At 39.9% G+C, this 14,648-nt stretch overlaps 1 pseudogene; it reads right to left on the bottom strand.

Annotated features, from left to right (window-relative positions):
- Positions 1-12,572: 12,572 nt before the first annotated feature.
- On the bottom strand, positions 12,573-13,938 carry LOC117694046 (putative MAGE domain-containing protein MAGEA13P pseudogene; annotated as a pseudogene).
- Between the last annotated feature and the right edge of the window lie 710 nt (positions 13,939-14,648).

The raw sequence follows: 14,648 nt of genomic DNA, 5'->3' as shown, positions 1-14,648 counted from the left end.
TAAAAAAGATTAAATAAAATTAAAAAAAAAGTTTTTCCACTAAGCCAAATCTTTATGGCACATACACCTTGTACTGGGTTATATTCCACTTGGAACTCTCCAACCTGGGTTAAGATCGTTTGCTGTAATGTGATCACCACAACTCAGCTTCATTTAATGGAAACACTGATTTACTTACTGACAGTTATATTTGGATTCCACTTGCTTAAAACTTACACCTCTGCAATATATCAGGTAAAATAAATGTGCAACTCTTCCTACAGACTTGTTGGCTTCCTGCTCTCAGGAATAGAACAGTGGGTGTATTGAGAAAGACTGGGCCTCCTCTGGGTTATTTTATGTAGTACAAAACTCCAGACATGTGGTGTTGCCTGTCTTTGAGTTATGTTAATTTAAAAGCAACAGTTTGACCTGACTTACTTCTTTTGGAGTATAACTGCAGACAGAATGACTCTACATTATACTTATACAAGGAAAAAGCTACAATCTCTTAGCACACCAGCAAGCACAAATTGTTAAGTAATGAATAATAACATCTGTAAATATATAAATTCTTTCATAAGCACATAAGCTTATTGGGTATCATCTGTAACCCTCCTACCTTGGACTATACAAGACAGAGCATCCCAAAACTGGGATGCTGTAGGCTCATAGAACTATCACTTCATCCCAAGTATCATTCAGAAAAGTTGCCATAGGCAACAAGCTCTGCTTTTGTCCCTGAGCTCCAGCTCTATGGCAGCTTCTGGCCTATGGGACATCATCCACTTAAAATTGACACTCAAAATTGCCTGCCAACAAGACCTGAATTTAGACTCTGAGCCTTGACCAATTCTTCAGCACAAGTTTGCAGAATTTACCAGGGTCCCTACAGAGATTTTCTGCTTGTTTTTATGACAGCCTTTCTGAACTCTGCAGTCCCTTTAACCTTTTCTTAGCCATTTTACTACATACATATGTATATATGAATGTGCATGCACACACACACATACACACACGCATACACACACACTACAGTGTGATGTGTAAAATGTAAATTGTGACTTGTAGATTACTATGCTAATTGAGATTGTAATAAAGGATCTGTGATTGTAGACATATTTATTGAGTCAATGCAGGAATATTTTACTGAATTGCAGCCAACAAAACTGACCTATCTTGTGAAGCTCCTGTGGTCTAGTAAATTCTCATGCTTTTGAGAGACACTGAACAATCAGCAGAAGCCAATCAAGGATAACTGCCAAACAGGACTAGATCCGTGGGAGTACTTTCTCAGACTCTTATCCTTGTCAGTTACCAAACTAGGTCTCCTTCATGAATGACTCAAGTCCAGCCTCCACCTCAAAAGCCTTGTGTCACTTAACCTCTCCAAAAGGAACCCCTGCAACAGCATAGCACTCATCCTATCTAGAGCTTCCTAGGGATGAATACTATGGAAGGCAAGGTCAGAACACTCTATGGGGTGAAGGGAAACACTTCAATCCTCCCTCTCTTTTTCAAGTACTTTCTGGGACACTGATCTTGCTTCCATATTTCCCCAGGTGGGTAACACTCCACTGCTGATTCTAGTCCATCTCCTTCACACACACACACACACACACACACACACACACACACAAAACCTTTCATTACTCTTGATTTGGACATCATATGCAGAGGGAAATGTGGTACAAGGCAAGGCCTAACCTGGGGCCTCAAACAACATCTCAGTGAACAAGATGATCTAGGGCCCATATATTACTCTGTTTGTAAGGATAGTTCCAACTTGTTTTTCAAGAATTGTCACCCTCAAGGCTGGGATTACTATCACAACTCCAAATACCAAAAGTACACAAAAGCCTTTCTTAATCTTATGATGCAACATAAAATGGAAGAAAACAAATTTAGGAGCAAAGATTTGGCCTGAAGTCTACCTATGTCTCTTCTGGGTCAACCTGGGCTACCTCTGTTACTGTGGATGACAGGGAGCTTTCAAATTTTCCTTCCAAGTCCTCTATGTAAAACTAAGATTCCTTCTGAGCTTGCCCAAGTCTGGGTTCCCTCACTGAAAGCCTCCATATGAAACTCAAGACAATGACCCAATTTCTATAGTCTTTGACCTTTAGACCAGTACTGTTAGGCAGATGGAATGAGAGCTCCATGTATCTATAGATATAAAATACTTAGTTTCATTTTTTTCCAAGACTGAAACAAATCCATCTTCTCTGAAAACACCTCATGAGGTAAAAACTAACGAAATAGAAAGCATACCCCTAGAGCCTGCCAGGAATGACTGCTAGTGGTGGCTAAGGCAGAAACATTATATGCTTGGGGAGAAGCCCTTTGGTCTTTGCTCAATATTTTCCCCAATCCTTTTTCAGAGCCTTTCCTTATTGCTAATATCAACATAAGCTGTAAGACTTTCTTCAGTGACCCCAGTCCTGTCCAGTCACTTCACAAAATGCCTCTGTTCTTTTGGACTGGGGTAGAGTCTGTGTGTGTGGGGGGGGGAAGGGCAGAGTTTGATATTAATTAATTAATTACCTGAAAAAGAAAACAAAAGATAGGAGCTATAGTCTAGAAGCTCCAAATAATTCTGCCAGTATTTCTCTGGGTGATGGGAAAGTTCTTACTTCTCCCTCAGAGTTCTTTTCCCACCTACAAGCCTAGCACTCCTCTGTTGTACATGCTAGTCTCTCTTCCTCAAAACAAACCTTACCCCCTTAACCCAGAAGATAAGAAATGACACAAGTGGGAAGGAAGCCTTGGGGTTTCCTGCCTGCTACTACTTGGTTGGGAGGAACTAGAGTACCTATTTGTGTATAGGAAAGTTCCCAATTCTCCATCTGGACCTTTTCCTGCTATTTCCTAAGGCTGGGACTCCTCTCCCACTCATCTTATTCCAGTTGCCTCACAAAAGTCTCCTATCTCTCAGACTCTGCACAATGAACTTATGAAACAGTGAGCGTTTGTGGTCCTGCCTGGTACTAAGTGGGGAAAACACATTGGGATGGCAACATTACTAGCCCATATGGTGTGTATGAAGGGAAAAATTCAAATACGCCCCAGTGGTCCTCTTGTGTATGTCTTCAAAGGCTGGAAATGTTTCTTTGATGACAGGAATTGAGTCCTGTGACAGAAAGCCTCAGTTCCCTTGGTTCCCCAGCATGGAGCTTTGCAACTGGCAGAGAGGAATACCAGGCTTGTAGCCTTAAAGGAGAAACTGCTCAGAAAGTGTAGCATATCTGTCGTAGCATGGCCTCTCACCCATGAGTTCCATCAGTTGATGCTTATCTAGGCTGAGGAGACTTTCCCTCTGCTGATATGAAAGCAGATCCCTCACAATATTTACATGGACGTCTGTGTGGAGCAAATCCGGTACTCTGAAATTTCTAGGTCTGGCAGCCAGAATTTTGCAGGTGTAGAATTCTTTCTAACATGAGAACATACTTCATTATTCCTTCTATTTCTTTACTTGATGCCTAACAAGATCCAGGACTTGACCTTCTGTTTACAAACGTTGAGCCCTCTCATGTAATGTCACCTCACTAAGACTTCCACTATGAAAGGCAGGAAATGCAGAATTGATGAGCTTTGCCTGAATCTTTCTAAGAATGATTGTAGAAAAGGGGATTCTTCACTTCTGTGTAGAATAGAAACTTCTTACTGGACTGCTTCTTTTCCTGGACCTGAAAGCATTGGACTCTTTGGATAACTGTGTTTTCAATTGATATTATTCATAAGAGCATGGGTAAGGGTTTACTTACAAAAACATGGACAAGTTATGGATTCCAAGCATGGAGCTTAGCAAAGTGCAGAGATGGGAAAATCTGCCTCCCTAGCAACAACTACCCAATGCTATATCCTTGTACAAGGGCCAGCCCTACACAGCTTTTTGAATCACATACAAGTTGTGCTATGAGCTATTTATGAGCCTCCCTCCCCTCCATCATAGAATGTTATTGGATCCAACCTTCTGAGGTTCCCATTCCCTTAATCCCAGAGGCTCTGTTATCAAGAGGGACGATAGGGATCATAGCTAGAGGAACAGAGTTCTGTAACACTCTAACTTTCCATGGGGTAAGGAGTCATTATAGGACTTGGAGCAATGAGCACATGCAGCCATTGAGAGAGATGCAGGCACTAGAAATATTTGCTAATTTCACTCTTCGGGTTTTTAGTCTTCCTTTAATCTGTCTATTGGCTGAACCAGTATGGCCAAAAATACTGGCTAGTCTAGAAATTGATGCACTCAAACTGATTATATTACCTGGCAACATGGGGTGGCTCTAAGGACAAATAATTTCCAAGGGAAGAATATGCATGTTTATATATTCAATACAAAATTCATATCTAAATTGATACAGAAATGTGTTGAATAATCCACTTTCTTCTCACCTCAACCAAGGCTGATTTGTGTGCTTTATGTGCTTCTTTTGTGCTTTCACATACCTCCTAGTATCTCCCCCTCAGCGTGCTATTCATTTCTGGGAAGTCATTAAAAAGTTACCTGTTCATCTACTGTAACTATGTGCTCCATTGATGCAAAGACTATGCTCTGTCTTCCATGGTAGCTACACTGTCTATAAAGTACCTGCATCACAGTGTGCACTGTTAACTTTGGTCATTAAATCACCTGGCTTTTTTGTTGCTTCTGAATTGTTAAATAAATAACAATCCTTGTAGCCATATTTTTCTGAAGTCAAAAGACACATAAAAGATAGGACTTTAGTGTTATATAGAAACTAATTATGGAAACTGATTCTAACAAGTTATATGATATTTTTACTAGGAGTAATTAGTACCAACTATTATATAACCCAGGAATCCCATTTTCTCTATATTTACCTGGCAGTATATAGGGATATAATTTTATAAACCTATTAAAGCTGTGAGGTGAAGGACTTATGGGAAGAAAACATTGATAGCCTGAAGAAAAAAGTCTTCTATTTAGTTTTCTTGTTTCCCATAAATTACTTAAGTAATAAAATATTTAAAATTGGGAGTAGAAAATAGAACTATAAACCTCAAAGACTAACATTGTATATTTCATCCAGGATTTAATAGAAACAGACACAACCACCTAGCTTAAGAGTCTTTATGACTTCAGTATTACATCTATCAAGCTGGAAACAAAGTCTTTTCATAGTGTACCATTCCCAACATCAGATTATACAACCAGAAGTCTGCAGCACAGGAATGGACTCAGAAAAGCATCTCTTCTTGTCACTTGTTCTACCTTAGACAAGCTATATGTTAGAAATTTTTTATAAAGTATAAAATTTGCCCCATATAACTATTTATTCATTAGTTACATTTACACTTCATGGGACCACAATGAAGTTATCTAAGCAGTCATTTGGCAATCCTTTATTTTTTAATATTAACTATATTATTTATGAGTATGTATGTAACTAATATGAAGGTACCATAGAGGTCAAAATATGTAGGCCAAAATGTCCTGAAGCTGGAGATACAGGCAGTTGTGAGAGGTCTGACGTATGGATTAGGAACCAAATCCAGGTCCTCTGGAAGGACAGCAGGTTCTCTTAACCATTGAGATGTCTCTCTAGCCCCTAGATCATATTTATTTGTTTGTTTGTGTGGTAGTAAATACACAAACTAAAGCATCCATGCAGAAACTAGAGGACAGCATATAGGAGCCAGTTCTCTCCCTCCACAACATATATCCCAGGGATCAAAAGCAGATCAACAGGCTTGGTACCAAGTGCCTTTCCCAATGAATTATCTCACCAGCCTCAACACTTGATTTATGAAAGTAACCCACACAGTATCCTCAAAATTTATTCAACCTAAGTAAACATAAGAATCTCTTTCAGGGTTCCCTAAAAATCAGTAACTAAATCTTTGCTATCTATTATATTAGTTACTTGCCTCATGCAATTATTTATATTAAAATTAAATATTCTCCTTCTTGGTTATACTACCATAATTTATTGTGTCAATAGCCACTGCTATTAAATACTTCTTTATCACAAAAGTGTTATTTGTCAGTGCTGGCCCATATTTTTCTTCAATCTGGTCATCTTGCCTATGAAAACAATAGTTTTGTTTTGTTTGTTTGGATTTTGTTTGTTTTAATTTCCAAGATGATTATAATCAGGAATAATTTTTGTAGGCAAATGGATAGAACTAGAAAATATCATCCTGAATGAGGTAACCCATATCCAAAAGGGGATGCATGATATGTACTCACTGATAAGTGGATATTAGCCAAAAGGAACAGAATGCCTATGATACAACCCACAGACCATATGAAATTTAACAAAAAGGAAGGCTCAAATGTGGATACTTCAATCCCACTTAGAAGGGAGAACAAAATAATCATGGGAGGCAGAGGGAGGGAGGGACCTGTGTGGGAGAGGTGAGGGGGAAGAAAAAAGGAAGGCCAGATCAGGTAATGGGGGAAGACTGGAGAGAAGCCCAAAGGGCCAAAAGAATGAATGCAAATATGCAGCAGTAGGAGGGGGCAGGGGGAACTTATAGAAAGTCCCAGACACCAGGGGTGTGAGAGGCTCCCAAGACCCAATAGGGATGACTTTAACAAAATTCCCAACAGTGAAGAGATGGAACTTCTAGTAGACAGACATGGCCCCCATTTGAGGCATGGGGCCACCCTCCCATCTTCAAATATTTTGATCCAGTATTGTTCCTGTCTAAAGGAAATACAAGGACAAAAATGGAGCAGAGACTGAAGGAAAGGCCATCCAGAGACCGGCCCAACTTGGGATCCATCCCAGGAGCAGGCACTAAAACTTGACACTATTACTGATGCCACGAGTACTTGCAGACAGGAGCCTAGTGTGGTTGTCCTCTGAGAGGCTCTACCAACAGCTCACTGAGAAAGACACAGACACTTAGAGTCAACCACTGAACGAAGGTCAGAGACCCCTATGGAAGAGTTAGGGGAAGGACTGAAGAAGCTGAAAGGGATAGCAACCTCATAAGAAGAAGAACAGTATCAACTAACCCGGATTTCTGGGAACTCCCAGAAACTAAGCCACCAACCAAAAAGCATGCATGGGCAGGTCCTTGGCCCCAGATACATATGTAGTAGAGGAATGCCTTGTCTGGCTTCAGTGGGAAAGGATGTGCCTAATCCTGTAGAGACTTGATACCCCAGAGAAGGGTGATACTAGACGGTTGAGGCAGGAATGAGTGTGTGTGTGGGGGGAGGACAACTTCTCAGAAGCAAAGGGAACAGTGGAGGGGAATAAAAAATTCATGGACGGGAACTAGGAAGGGGGGCAACATTTGGAATGTAAATAAATAAAACAATAAACAAAGGAAAAAGGAATCATTCTATTCCAATAATAAATAAATGATCTTTAATATCCTATTAAAATATATTAAGTGCTATGTTCATCCTGTATTGCAGTTTTTGTGTGTGTTCATAATATTGTCAAATCCTAGGCACCATTAAACAGTGCCAAAGGCTGAAAGAAAAAAGGAAAGAGAGAGGAAAAAAAACCACCAGCACCCAAGTCTTCATACGAGAAGTATGGTGTTTCCTGGTCCAAGAAAATCATCTATAAACTGGGTTCTAGGCCTGGGATGTTTATTTTGTAGTGTTGCAGCAGAGTCAAAAGCCACAGATTCTACAGTCTGAAATATTCTGAAAATGTTCTGATATATATATATATATATATTAATATATATATATATATTAATATATATTGATTAAGTATATATATATATATATTACTATAATACTCATTCTCTCTCTCCCTTCTTCCACTCTCTTCCTCTCTTCACCCACTATCTTCTTTTATTGGACAGTGATTTACTAAATCATTTTATTCCTTGAGAACAGCCAGATTCTACCTGACATTTCATATTTGTGAAAATGCTACAGCTCTGGGCTCTGGGGACAAATAGACATGCCAATTTCTTTATTTTCCAGCGATTGCCTCCATCTATGACCCTCAGTTTCTGACACAACCACTGCCCTGAATAAGGACTCAGGTACTAGCCTTGATACTCCACTGGGGTCTCTTGCTGACCCATAATGCTCTATACCTATATGTGTGCTCTGGATAAGCACACCAGCTACTCAGCACACTTACTGCCTGCAGTCCTCATTCAATGTCCTCATTCATATCTCCCTGTTTATGTGCATGCTTCAGTGTTCCATTAGGATCCACCGACAGAAAACAGTATTATAGAAAAATTTTCAACCTAGCAAGAATAAAGCATCAAACCAAACACAGGGCCCTTTTACAAGTAAGGCCATATAAATATGTACAAGTTGAGTTTATATTTAGTCCTATAATAAATTAAATATTTGGATTCTCAGTAAACAATTGTTATGTTAGAAAACTAGTAGTAAAAGTAATGGGGTCATAAGACTTTCAAAGAAGGTAGCTATTAAACGAATGGATGTGTAGATGCATTAACAATGCTTTCCTTGGGCCTTTTAAGAATATGTAATAAAACCCCCAAGTTTAACTTCATGTAAAAAAGGAGAAATTAACAGCTCACTTAAACAAACCAAAGGATATATCTGGGCTCAGAAGAGTCTGAACCAAACTTCAAATTGTAATTTGTTGTCCACTACCTTGTTCTCATTCTCTCCAAGCTCAGATTCATGTTCTATCCTCTCTGTCTATCATCTCTCTCTCTTCCTTTTACACCAGAGACCAAGAACTGTTTGCTAATCTCCTGGAATATCTTTATTTGAGTATGAAGGGACAGTTTCTTCTCCAGGAGATATAATAAATATCCTCAAGATGAATTAGATGAAGAAACTATAAGTAAATATATAAACAATAAATTTATTAATTTAGACATATAAATTAATATATTAAATTCCGTAGACATAATTTCTAAACAAATAGAATCTTATCAATACTTTAGAAAAATAGATGAATGCTTTAAGAATCTTATTCCTTATGAATGGAAGAAAGTTTTTCCATCCTTAGGGCATTTTTTTGAGATGATGAAAAAATTACTCACAGAGCCAAAAGGAAGCTTTCATTTATGTTCTTGGGAATTTTCCACTCCTTTGTTCACCTCTATTAAAACAAATAAAGTAAAAATGCCAGAATGAATCCCCCTCAAAAACTAGTAAGTAATAGGGATCTCTGTTCAGGAAATCTACATATGCTACATTGTATATGTAACTTTGAGTAAACTGGGAGCTAAGATTATTTTGTATCTTCTTCTTTTGTATTATTGAGCATTGAACCTTTAGCCTTATGCTTTTGTATCATTGATTTGCAAATCCAGCTCTAGAGATTTTAGTGGAGAGAGAACACAGATGCCATGTATAGATGGCTAACCTTTTACTTTTCTCGTTAGAGAAAAGTTCCACTAAGGAACCACTATACACCTTCTAGGGTATTAGAGATTTGGTTTCCTATGTGTTCTATGGTCTTTCTCATCTGCCACTTGTACAAAATCCTTTAATTTTTTTTAAACAATCTAATGGAGCCCATTCATCTCTGCATTTGTTCAGTGGCCTGCTTAAAATAATGTATCTTTTTACCTTTTATTAGCATATTATTTTTTTCATACAGTATATCCTGATTATAATTTCCCCTTTCCCTCCTCCTCTCAGTTCTTCCTCATTTCCCCTCCCCTGTGGAGGTACTCTCTTTCTATCTTTCATTACAAAACAATAGGTTCCTAAGACATAACAACCAAACATGACAAAATAAAAAATTAAGCAAGAACTATCATACAAAAGGTGGAATCAGCAACCCAACAGGAGGAAAATAGTCCCAAGAGAAAGCACAAGAGTCACAGAGCCACTTATTCCCACCCACAGTCAGGAGTCCCATGTTAATATTAATCTAATAGTTATAAAATATATGCAGAGGACTGGTTTCAGATTCCTGGAAACCCTGTGCATGCTGCTTCAGTCTCTGTTGAGTTCATTTGTGCCTTGTTTAGTTGATTTAGAGGGCCTGTTCTTCATCCATCCCCTCTGGCTCTTACACTTAGCCTCCTCTTCCATGGAGCTCACCTAAGCACCAAAGGAAGAATAATGTATCTTATTAAAATCCTAATCCTACTTGTTAATTTCAAAGGTTTTCATTTCCTTCCCTTCTTCTCTCCCCATCAAACTTTGCTCACATCTCATTTGTAGAATGATCTGAGGGTATGTTAAAGGGGCTGAGTGGGTATGAGCAGGCATCAAACTATTTTTCCAAAATGTACCTACCATCCATTGAATTGACTCATTGATCAGAGAGATTCCAGATAAGTGGTAGGATATCCAAAACCTTTCTGTGGAGACTGGGACTGCTCTATGTCAGGGAGTTAATATGGAGAAGTTATGGTATTCTCAGCAGGCCAGTTTCAAGAGTTAGATCTGAGGAATAGAGGGCTACCAGGGAACAGGTGATGTAATTTGGTGAAGTGCTGGGGTGAAACAAGATGGTAGTAACTTAGATAGGGGTAGATCTCTTGAATTCTGAGGCTCCGGTTAGGAGATTCCAGTGAAACGCATCAATGAATCTGTTTCCTTTTTTAATGTCAGTTTCCTTCTTTAAGTATTTTTTCAGTACTTTTGCTTAAAGGTTATTTTATGTTACCAAAAACATTGCTAAAGGAAGGAGTGAACTGTGAGAACAGGAAAAGTGAAGGTCTTAGTGAACTCAGACCAGGAATCAAGTCTCAGACTTGCCACTGCCTAGCCATATGCTCTTAGGCAAGCTGTCAGGTGCTGAGTCTCAGAGTTCTTGTTTGTAAACAGATTTGATCCATCTTGTAGACTTTAGGGTATGTATGGACTACATACAAAGGACTAGGCATATCTGTGTTGTGCATATTGCATTGTTTACAAATGTCAATAGTTTATGCAATTTTTCAAACAAAACTAGATACATCTTCCTTATGAATAATATACATATTATTTAAACCTATTTATGAGGGAATTCCCCCAGTTCATAGGACTTTTGTCCTTTAAAGCTTATATTCAGTCAGATCATTATTTTCATCCCTTTAACTGCAACTAATTACCCAATCCTTGCTTAAGTTGATCAAACAAAAATCAAGATCCCCTACTCATGAATGATCTTACAGTAGAGTGGGTTCCCCTACACCAGAGGAAAGACTACAACCTAAATAATTCAAGCAACCACATTAAGGCAGTATCATCAGATTTCCCAGAAATGTTTATAGGTACTATGTGTACAATACTTAGGTAATATGTTCAATTTCACTAGGATAGGAGTTCAAATCATCTTCTTAAACTGTCCCATCCCCGGTGAAGATTTTTTTTTTTTTTTTTTTTTTTTGCCATGGTACAAAAGAAATTCTCTGAGCATTTTTTCCATTCCAAGTTTTTCCTCTCATGTATCAGACACACTGAGAATCTGGTTCCCACTACTATAGTCCCTGAGTGGCCCCTTCAGGAACCCTTAAAGCAGTGGCACCCATTTCCCACCTTGGCCTGTGGCCATCTTAAGGTACCACTGCAGGAGCTATCAAAATGGGGGCACCTGTCAAAACCATAGCACCTCCTTTCCTGCTTCAGCCTGTGTCCACTGTGTCCCACTGAAGGAGTTGTCCATGATGTCAGCACCTCTATCCAGTCTCCCCTAGCAGCTTGCCAGTAATAGCACCTCAGCCAAAGCTGCCTGCAACCAGGAGGGCGACCCTGTCCTAACCCAGAAATTGATACAGCGAAAGGGGAGTGAAAAAAAGCCACCAATCACTGAGCAGGAAAACCCACCAATCCCAAGCATCCCACAAAACCCCACCAATCCCTGAGCTCCCCAAGCTCAGGACATGAAATCCCACCAATCTCCACTCTGGAAATCTCTGCGCAGAAAAAGCTCTGGCCCCCTAAGAAATCCTCTATGAACCCTGCCCTGGCAGCCAGTCCTCAATACCCTGGAACCTCCCAACAAGTCTCTTTTATGAGGTTTATTGTGTGATGTCTCTCTCATCAGAAGAAGCCAAGAAGAAATAAAAAGAAAGGAAGAACTGAAGAAGTGGAGCAAGGCTGAGGCTCCTGAACTTCCGGGCTCAGCTGGGAATACCATTCCCTGGGAGCTGCAATGTGTAAGGAGTGGGACTGAGGCTCCTGAGAGCCTGACCTCAGCCAGAGATACCCTCCCCTGGGAGATGCAACACCTCTGCTAAGGAGGCTTCCTCTCAGAGCTGTATGTTTCCAGGGCTCCCCAGTCTCAGGATACCCTTCCATTGAGACACTGTCCCACCTGAGTGCTATGTTTCTTGAGCTCCCATGTAACAGGATACCCTTACATTTGGGTACCTTCTCCCCTTAGAGCTGTGTGGTGATTCCTGGGCTTCAAAGTCCCAGGATACCCTTTCATCTGAGCAGGAACACTTACAACCATCATCTATCTTAACAGAAGATTAGTACTCACAGAAATATCTGTGGTTTCTCAAAGCCCCCAAAATGCCTCTGCTCAAAGCATTTATACATAACAGATATAATTCAGAATCCCATCTCAGTCCTTTTATTAACTGTTTTTATGCTACTACAAATCATTCACTGACTGTTAAATTTCCACTGTTATTAAAATGCCCTCCAAAGAACAGATACTACTAACAAAATGAGTTAGTACAGTTTATTAAGATTTAATTTCTCATGCATTCTTGAGTAAAACAAGTCAGGTGTACATCTTTAGTTTCACAATGCAGATAAACAGAATACAAGAATTCCAGTATTAATCATTTTCTTTTACATCTCTTCTTGCACTTACTGATATTATTTAACTACTTTCCCATTTCTAAGGAAAATTTAGTCACAATGCTCTAGGTCTCAAAGCTGAAAACATTCTCAACTTGTGTTTAGCAACAAGGTTCTTATTCTGAAAACCAGCAATCAGTAGCAAACGTGTGAGCAATGCAACAAATAAATCTAGACTCAGAAGTTAATAAACCTTTTAAAGAGAAACATCTGAATTAGTACAGAAAGTAAATTAAAACTAAAATTTATTCTGCTTGAAGGCTTGTTTGCCCTCTTTAAACCTGGTATGAAGAACTTTACTTCATAAATTTACTCAGGGTGGGAGACACCGCTAGGCTTGTCCCCAGAACCTGAAATGGCTGTGGAGGCAAGCAGAGCCCGGGCTTTCTCCTCTTCTTCTTCCAGAGCTTCTTTGTACAAAGCGGTGAAGGAAGCGGGGTTACTCCCAGCAACCTTGGAGAAAAACTGCAGGACTTTCATTTTGCTTGTTTCAGCTTGAGCCCTTGGGCCCCACAGAAACTCATAACTTGGAGGATCACTGTGAGGTACAGGCTGGTACACCAGGTAATTCTCTAGCACCAAATCTTCAGTGATGAACTTCCTGGGATTTCCACATATAAAATCATGCTGGTCAGGATACACACCAACCATACTCAGCACCTCCCAGATCTTCTTCTCAGAGGCACGGTTGCCTTCCATGAAGATTACACCAAGGATAAGCACCAGGAGGCCGGTCTTGGGTATCCCCTCTTCATTGCTGATCCGCCCATCATAGGTGAGGTCAAGGATTTTCTGTAACTTGTAGGTGTGGTTCACAGCCTCCACTTCCTTTACTTCAATGCCAAAGACCACTTCCATGCATTCGCAGGCGTGCTTGAAGATCAATGCATAGTAGCCCTTGTACTCCTTCACAACTCTCTTCAGAATTTCTGCTTCTGTGACAGGCTCATTTGTTACATACTTGAAACTCAGAAACTTCACCAAATCAATAACCTTCTTCCGAAGCTTACTGTTGAGCAAAAACTTGGAGAACAGGAAGGCCTTTGAGGTACCTTGACCTCCCTCTGCTTGACCACGAGAACCTTTATTTGCTTTGCTTGATGCAGCGGCTTGAGTAGAAGCAGAGGATGAGGAGGCTTCCTGGGAATCGGCAGCAGCAGCTACCTTCTCCGAGGTGCCTACCTCTTGAGCTGCAGGAACCTCCTCCTCTCGCTCGCCCTCAAAGCCTTGATCATGCTTCTGTATGTGGGACATTGTAATTTGTTTTCCAATAAGAGTCCTGAGGGTGAGAGAAAGAATGTGAGGATTTTGTAACCTGTCAGCATTGACAAAGGCTTTTTCAATATTTAACTTAGTTTTCTTGAGTCTCATGGGCCTGCCTCCTATGAACTCTCTTCTGCTCTATGGTCTCTGAATATTACTTAGTTCAATAACCATGACCTTTGTTCCTGGAGCTTCCATATGAGCAATTCATGGGAGGAGCTCAGGTCATAGACCACATGCACAGACTTCGGTCCTATCCCCAGGGCTAACTGCTAGACAGAAGTAGATTTTGCAAGATCCACACAATTATGGCATGGACAAGCACTAATAGCAGTAAGTAGGAACTAGACTCCATCTGTTTCTATGAAGAGGGCCCTTCCTCTATCCTCCAAATGACTCTTGAAAGGCCTGAGATACCTTTCTTTGATAAAAGGTTAATCCTTTGACACTGCAGAAGAGAATACTAGCACAAGAAATCAGTAAACCAGAAAGTAGGGTCTCCTAGGACAGGAGCAGCAAATCTCTAGTGATATGGGGATCCCATCTTTCTTTACTCAGGATCCTCACACTGGCTAACACAACTTAGATCTCCTTCCTTGGTTGACTAGATAAGACCACCTCTGCTGACTTAGGACAATAACTTCCCCTCCCTAAGAGAAAAGTAAAAAGAAAACAAAATGTCCCATACAGAAACTCCTGCTTAGTATCTTTGTGACCT

This window comes from Arvicanthis niloticus, chromosome X (genome assembly GCF_011762505.2).
Source record: "Arvicanthis niloticus isolate mArvNil1 chromosome X, mArvNil1.pat.X, whole genome shotgun sequence".
Lineage (NCBI taxonomy): Eukaryota > Metazoa > Chordata > Mammalia > Rodentia > Muridae > Arvicanthis > Arvicanthis niloticus.
Note: the sequence above shows the minus strand (reverse complement) of the source record. Positions and strands in the feature narration are given on the sequence as shown.